Raw genomic sequence first — 8,977 nt, forward strand, 5'->3', positions numbered from 1 at the left:
CATAGCTACACAGCCTCACCTGCATAAGCCAAACGGCTATACACTTACTTTACTTCCTACTTTATTACTTTACTTTATCATACAGTTTACCTTAAATTCCGTAGACATCATTTATCATCAAGTCCCAGAAGACAGCCGGATGCCTTATCACTATCATTAAAATCTCCAAATACAACTGGAGATATTATTACATCCTCGTCATACGCATCACACATTCATTCAAGTCCCTGAAGATAACCAGAGACGATATTTGGACACACGACCTCATTATAAGCCACACGGCTTCATCCTCACTCTCACACTCATATTTATTATCATTTTTACATTCTTTACAAGTTTTACACTTTCAACTTTATCCCAGACTTTATTAATGATTTTAACATGAATTTCAGTTTTGACAGAAAATACAGTCTACATGCAGAAACGCAGCACAACATGCAAATTTATCTTACGCAGTGAACTGGGCAAATACGCTGAAGAGGAATATCAAACTCATAAGCAAAGGTCACGGATCTACTCTCGAACTCGACTCCGCCTACGTCCACAAACATGTGATACGTAGGTTATCCAAAAATTTCCTTTCATATCCACCGCTAAAACTCTACTCAATCAACTCTTGTCGCAATCTCGTATCCTTTTCTACATCCCCAGCGTCTCCATAATTCGACACTGGGGCATTTTTTGAGAATTTACATAGTGTCTAGTAGAGTCCTACTTAAAGGGGTGTTGCGCGCCACACTTATAATTAGGAGGCTATAAGCATATGTTCAATTCCTGAACATTCTCGTCACCCGTCTGCAACCCTTGCAAAATCATAAATCCATAAATAACATTCGCTCAACAGGTTCGACCACAATTCCATCTGCCTTCATAATATTTTCCACCAATTCTCCTAACCCATATTTTCTCAAGTTCGTATTTGTCGGTTGGAACAAAATTGGCTACTACGTCAACTTCTTCGCTCGAAGACTCTTACATCGTCTACGGCCGAAGAGGGGCATCTGTTGACACCCAATTTTGACCCTCCCTTATTTAATTTTATTCACTCGGGCATCTAAATTTATTGACGAGCTAAATACTTTATTTTCACTACTATTATTTTCACTACTTTTATTTTCAACATCACGAGCATTACTTTATCACAAATTTTTAAATATTCGTCATCGTTTCATTTTTTTCGGGTTTGGGATCGTTAAATTAATTACAAGACAACAATTTGTTAAATCCTTATTTTCTACATATTAATTATTAATTGTCTTCACATAGTATATATTGTACTAGTTATTAAATTAGAAACCCAAGAATAATTAAATAGAGGAGGAAGAATCAACAATTTTCACCTCATAAGCAATTGCTCGGAAGTATATCAATGTTGGACTCATTTGAAGATCGTATTTTAAAACAACGTATTATAATTTTTATTTCATCAAAATATTATTTTACAAGGGGTAAATTCTTGATAATAGCTATCTACCCCAAAAGAAAAAAAGAAAAAAAAAAGAAAAAACAAAGAAAGAAAGAAAACTTTGCATTTGCATTCCTCTTTCCACGCCACACATCTCCCCTGATTTCTTTTTCCCCTTTTCTTTAATAGGCTCCACATGCTTCTTCCTTTTTTGACTGCATTTCACTCAGGCTCCCTTCCATTTCTTCTTGTCCCCCCACGCCTATCTCCTCTCTACTCTCTCTGTCTCCCCCCCAATTTCAGGATAGAATTTTAACATTTCAACGGCTCTCTCTTCTCTTCCTCTCTTTAACAAAATTCCTAATTTTCTACATCTATAAATACTTTATTAAATGTTTTAGCAGGGGGGGATTTTTTTTGGAACATCTTGAAACACTACCATATCAAATACATTCTCTGCACATTTTAAAAGGGGAAGAACCTTTAATTTCTAGAGTTACTCTCTCTGTCCCAGTAGCTTTAGCTGTGACAGAGATTTCGGAATTCATTTGAGTCAAGTTTCAAATTTATTCATAACAAAGGAGTAGATCTGAAGAGGACCTCAAAGCCTTTGTTCACTGCACCCACAAAAGGTAAATTTGACTCTATTTTAGTTCATTTACTCCCTTCGTATCTAGCGTCTTTGCTTATTTAGGAAAAATCCGTGTTGATGATTTTATTTTTGTGTGTTCGGATAATGAATGTTTTAAGCATGACTATGATTCTACTTCAGTTAAGTTAATTTATTTTTCTTCTGCTACCTGCCATGCTGAAATTTTCTTGAAATCCTATTCCTTGTTCCTTTCATTTATCACGTGGATGAGTAAAAATGTTATCATGACTTAGAATATTCACTTTGATAGGTTGTTTAACTTTATTCATCCTTTTAATCACATGTATGAAGGTTTAATGAAAATGTTACTGTCTCGGGTCATATTTCTATGTGTTACTGTACCGATTTATATATTTTCATAGGGTAGAAGTATTTAGATCTTTGTTCAAAGCTTTTAAGTCATGATACTTTCCTTATAAACTTGAATGGACATTATTATACTAGTAGTAATGGTTAATCTTTTAATCGACACTAAAAAATGATCCATGATCTCCTCGCTCGTGTAATTCATACTGTCTTGATGCATTATGGCCTGAGTCCTAGTCGGTGATGTTAATTAGTTTATCTCGCCATGTCTGGGTATATGTTGCTGTCTCTGTTTCTTTACATCTGGTTGCTATTTCAACTTCATTTTTTTTTCTCTCTCTGTTAATCTCAGTCCGCATGTCTGGTAGGAATATTTAGTGTCACTGTTTTCCAGTTGAAATTCCTCATGATTAGGTAGTATTTAATCTCTTTCATTTCGGGTATGCCATCAGAGGTATAACAATCAGGTGGCTTGCTTTATTTGTGTTAATTGATTCGGACAGCCTTGTAAAACATGTACATAATCTACTAATTTGTTTTGAACTTATATTTTACATGTTTAATCTTATTCGTCGAGCAGGTACTAATCCTTTTCTTTATTTTTATTTTTTGCATGACATCTCGCATATGAGTCCAGGCGACTCGTCGTCTTCTCCCACATTCGGTGTTGGCCCAAGGCCCAACGAAACATCACTCCTCCCTCTATCCAGATCTGTCCGCAGCAATACAAAAAAGAAAATCTAGGCCGAAGCCCAACAGTGAACAGCCGCAACAGACCACATCAGTTTTCTTCGGAAAATGGGCTGAGCCCATTTACATCATACCTACTCCTCTATTTTTATTTTTGTATGCATTTAATGTGTATTGTATGACTAACATTTTTTCTTGTTTGTTAATTTAGATAAACTTTAGTGACATTAAGGGTTTTAGTTTAGTAATGGGTAGTTGATTCCACAAATCACATTCACTTCTATTTTCTAAACTATTTATGGTATCTATAATATTTATTTGAATAATTGATTTTCAAATAGTATGCCTACATATTTTTAGGTTAAAGGAATCATTTCTCATTATTACCATCTTAGGAATTTCAAAATGTCACTAACACACAAAATATGAAACCAATTGTATTTTATAAACATTTTTAAGATTTACCCAATTATACATATTTTAGCCGATAAAAAAAATAGAAAGAAATTCATGGCCTTTTTCATCATATTTAAGAACATAAGTCCAGACATTTCTATACCATCATATTCATATATTATCGTTTTTACTTAAAGATCACTTTTGTCAAATTATCGTTTAAAAGGCTATTATTCATAGGCAAATCATCCTATTTTCTACAAATCTTATTTTGTGAATAACATTACTATTTAAGGCCTTAGCAATACTTTCAAGATATTTTCTTAAAATATTTAAAATACTATATTTACACTTAAGCCTAACAAATTATAAGTCCGGTCGGTTAACCATTGTTAATGGGTCTTAAAGGATGCCTAATACCTTCTCTTTAGACTAATTGAACCCTTACCTAGAATCTTAAGTTTCGCAGACCTTAAACAGAGCTAATTTTAAACATAACTTTAAACTTTAGGTGTCCTAATTCACCATAAATAATTAGGTGGCGACTCCTTAAAACAAATAAACAAAAATAGGAATCTCCAATATGTCGTACTTCTAATTTAACCCGGGTTAAAAAGGGGTGTGACACTGTCAAATCTCCTACCTGTGAACTGTGGGGGCGCACTCCGTGCTGGCTGGGAAGAATATCTACTCTACTGCTGAGGCTGCCTGCCTCGAAACTCACCAGGATAACCAGCCGATCTAGCCCTCTTATGCTGGCCTCTGTCGTAATCTCTATCTGGCTGACACCCTCTGTGTCGATCCTCCACCCCCTGTGCATATGCCTGTACCCGAGCAATATCCATACCTGGCTGAAGAGCCACCACCATACAACCATCAATCAAATAGCAATCCAGTCCCATCACATAAGGATGTACTCTATCAGCCATATCAGCTACAATAGTAGGCGCATATCTGGCCAACGAATCAAACTCAAGACTATAATCTCAAACGCTCCTGCCACTCTTCCTTAATTGTAAGAATCTGTCAACTCTAGCTCGCCTCATCTCTGGAGGCAGAAAGTGGCCAAGGAAGGCCTCTACAAACTCATTCCATACTGCTGGAGTAGCATCCTCGCCCCTAGATAACTCCCACGACTCATACCAATTAACAGCTACATCCCGCAACCGATACGAAGCCAACTCAATAGACTCAGTCTCAGAAGCCTTGATTATCCTCAATGTACGCTACATTTGCCGAATAAACTCCTGCGGATCATCCTTGGGCTTTGACTCAAAACACTCTGGAGGATTAATCCTTAAGAAGTCGCGGGCCCTCAAACTATCATGTCTATCCGCATGGTCAACTCCTAGTCCAGGCCTGCGAGCCTTCCCTGCCACTAATCTAGTCAGCAACTGAACTGCATCTCTGATGGCCCTATCCTCTGCCCCTAGCTGAAGAGCTGGAGGCTCAGGTACTGGGGCCTCGGGAGCCAGCAGTGGAGCTGCCCCCTGATCTGGAGCTGCTGCTGCTCTAGGTTCCTCTTGAAGTGGCGGTGTAGCAGAACTCGCCGACTGAAGCACAATCTCAGGCATAAGCTGGGCACGGGCCCTAGTAACTCTCCGAGTCTGGCTAGTATCTCCTGCTGCTGATTTGCCCTTCTGGGCAGCTGTCACTTTTTTTAGAGGCATAGCTGTAAACATAATAATTTGTTAGGGAGGGACTATCCTGATAATATATCTCTATCGCACGATCTAGAGTAAGAAAGAAAGAGAACATCCTAAATGTCCTGTAGCTTCCGGTTTACAGATGTGGTGCACAACACACCGATAAACAAGACTCTACTAGACACAGTCTGTAGACACTCCGAGGATGAACTGCTCTGATACCACTTTTGTCATGACCCAGCCCCGTGGGCCATGACTAGTGGCCGAGCTGGACACTCGCATACGTACCTGTTAGATATAGTCAAACTGAATCTAAGAACAATATAGAAACTTGCAATAGAACTCCGAAGGTTCATAACGTCATCATATTCATATATCCCGATAACCTGTCTCTTGAGGAGTCACACTAGTCAAAACAAAATATGATACGCAAGCCGACAAGGCTGGCACTACATGTCAATATGATACGCAAGCCGACAAGGCTGCCACTACAGACGAACATATCCATAGCACATCGTATAGACACAGCTGAACAAAACTTGTACACAACCCACACATATGTCTACAGACCTCTAAGAGTATCAATAGTGAAATATGACGGGACAGGGCCCCGACGTACCCCTGGGTAAACATATATATATATAAAGGATCTGTACCGAAAGTCTAGGCTCTGGAACAATGGAGCTCTCCAAGACAGCTGAGTAGAAGTCCTAAGCTGGAGGATCTCCAAATTGAGTATCTGTACCTGCGGGCATGAAACGCAGCCCCCCGAAGAAAGGGGGTCAGTACGAGATATGTACTGAGTATATAAAGCATGAAGTACAATAAAGAGGATCATGACTGAAACGGAGATTACAGGAGACAAGTATGACAATCATAATACCAATACACTTGCCTTATGAAATGTAAATCATGCATATCAATATCATATATCATACCCGGCCCATTATGGGACTCGGTGAATAATGTCATAATATTCCATCCTCAGCGCCATAATCACATCATGATATCATATATATATATATATATATATATATATATATATATATATATATATATATATATATATATATATATATATATATGTATCCCATCCCTCTAGTGAGGGACTCGGTGAACAATGTAGTGAAACTGTGCACGAGAACGTACCCCAGCCCGGGACTCGGTGAAAGATATATTGAGGCATGCACGAGCAGAGTAGTGAGCAACCATATGCAAACTAAGTCATATCTGAGACTCAATAGAATAATCAAAATGAACCATCATTTGAGAATGAAGACAATAGTCATACAAAGTACCCTTCGAATGTCACTATGGATTATATCAAAATAGGACGTCTGGAATCATAGACACGTAATAAGACATAATAAAATAAGTTCTGGGAATCAAGAACATTAGCCATCCTAGTGTCTCTAAGAATAGGAGCTTCTTTGGAGTCATATACATGTCGTCTGTTTGTTTCATAAATATCAAGCCAAAAAGAACGAAGGGTTAGCTTTACATACCTGTTATAGATTAACCGTAGCCAAGTTTGCTTCGTCGCCTCTTTAGCCTATTTAATATGAAAGTAACACTATTGTTAGTAACCTACAACTTCCTAGCTTATAAATCTACAACCAGTCACTTATAGGAATCATTTCTTAGTTCATACTTCTTGATTAGGGTTTTGATTAGTTTAGAACTTGACGGAAATCGGGCAGCATTTCCTCTATATATCTTGCCTAACCCGAACTTCCAATTAATCTCCGATTAGCACAGCAATACCAACAACAAAAATAACAACCAAATAACCTCTCTTAATTCTTTTTCAACTTACGTCATTAACATCTAAGGTTATACAATAAGCAGATCATTATACGCTTCGTATACGACACCTTATGCACTTGTTTTCTTCCAAATTTACGAGCCACATTAACAACAACACAACAACAACATCAACTACCATCCATGTACAATAAAAATTACTACGATACCATTTCAATAGCAGCCCGAAACAGCCCACTAAGACTACAACATCAAAAATATAATTTTCGACCTTTACTTCGCAAAACTACAAATACACGGAGAAGAGTATAATTTTGTCATGGACAGCAGTACCTATACATATTTATCACTAAATTTCCAGCCCTTCAACATGAACAAAGTACCTTCAATTACCATACAACAATAACGACAACACTAATCAAATTTAATCCACCATGGCTAAATTGGAACAACACCAACACGGCCCAAACAGAACCTTAACGTTAACGTATATAATTTCTTGCATCCAATCCCACTTAACGGGAGTTAATCTCTCAATCACAACATCATCTAATCCAATTACACCATAAAAAGAGAAGGTCTTACCTTAATTTAATTAGAGCAGATTCCACACTCACTTGCACCAATTGTACTATATCCTCTTCCGCAATTCAATACCTTATGTTGTTGCCTCCTTGAACGTGTGAAACACCTTGGAATTTAATAGAAAGAATTTTTTTTTTAAAAAAAAGGGACTGCCATGGCCGAGAGCTTGGCAGCCATGGCTATGCTCCTCTCTTTTTTCAATTGTGTTAAAATTTGCAAATGAAATGTATAGCAACATCAGTCATCCACTTGAACATATATATGTTGTCCATCCATAGGACACGTGCCCCATTACAATGCATCATCAATTATATATATATATATATATATATATTAATAGAATTCGGTGGGGCCCACTTAATGGCCTAATTAACTAACTTAATTAATCTTAATTAATAACTAATCCCCACTTAATAATCTAATCATGGTTAATTAATCCCTAATCTCCAATAATATTTCTATACTACTTGAAATTCATAAGCAAGTCATACACTTATTAAAATCGGGGATTAAAAGTCCTTATCTCATACCCCACAATTAATCTTGTCCTTAAACGTATATCGATTAGCTTACGAATAATCCAATGTATAAAAATACGGGGTATAACAATGAATACCAACAACGGGTATGTCAATTCTATCTCAATCAAGACAATAACAAACATTCCAATATCTACCAATTACTTATGGCATCAAACCATCACAATAGAACAATCAAAACACACATAACGGGGTGGCTAGTCCCAACACATAACAGGGCCCACCCTAAGGCAATATCCAACCCGACTTCATAACTGAAGGTTCACATGCTGTCTCTGACATTATAATCTAAATATGTGCTTCGCCATACGCAGTCTCACCAAAGGTAAGCCATAACCTACCTGGATTGCCGAACCGCAATACCAACAACTCACTCATTTGCCTTGCCTTTCCGCTGAACCTCAGAACAAAAGTTGTCTAAGCATAATCGAATTCTATATTGGAAATCATGAAGAATGATGCTAATATTGCTACTATCTCAATTCGGCCAATTTTAACCCTAGAAATTGGGAAACGGGCTCATAAGGGCAAAACGGGAAATTCGTGAGCAAAATACCTATTTAAGTACTAGGTAATCATAACCCAACCACTAATTGTTGATTTAACTCAAGGATTAGTCTAATTTCATATTTCAAGCAAAACCCCCAAATTGGGAATAAACCCTAAGTCTTCAATTCCAAATTCAATGCTAAAAGTGGAAGATATATGATTAATAAGCTTAGATTAGTCAATATCTAGCATAAACATCACCAATTTATCATTAATAATCCTACGGACAATGTTCTTCCAAAACCCTCTTTGAACTCCCATCACCATGGGTTTATTAAGGGAAAAAGGATGAATATAACATGATTATGGTTAAAGGGAGAGCGAAGAACTAAGTAGGATTTACCTCCAAGATTCTCCTCCAAATATCCTTAAGAACAGTTTCTTCAAGCTCAAATACCGAAATGGGATATAATGAGGGTCTAAGGGTTTCTGACACTTCATTAAC

This window comes from Lycium barbarum, chromosome 8 (assembly GCF_019175385.1).
Source record: "Lycium barbarum isolate Lr01 chromosome 8, ASM1917538v2, whole genome shotgun sequence".
Classification (NCBI taxonomy): Eukaryota; Viridiplantae; Streptophyta; class Magnoliopsida; order Solanales; family Solanaceae; genus Lycium; species Lycium barbarum.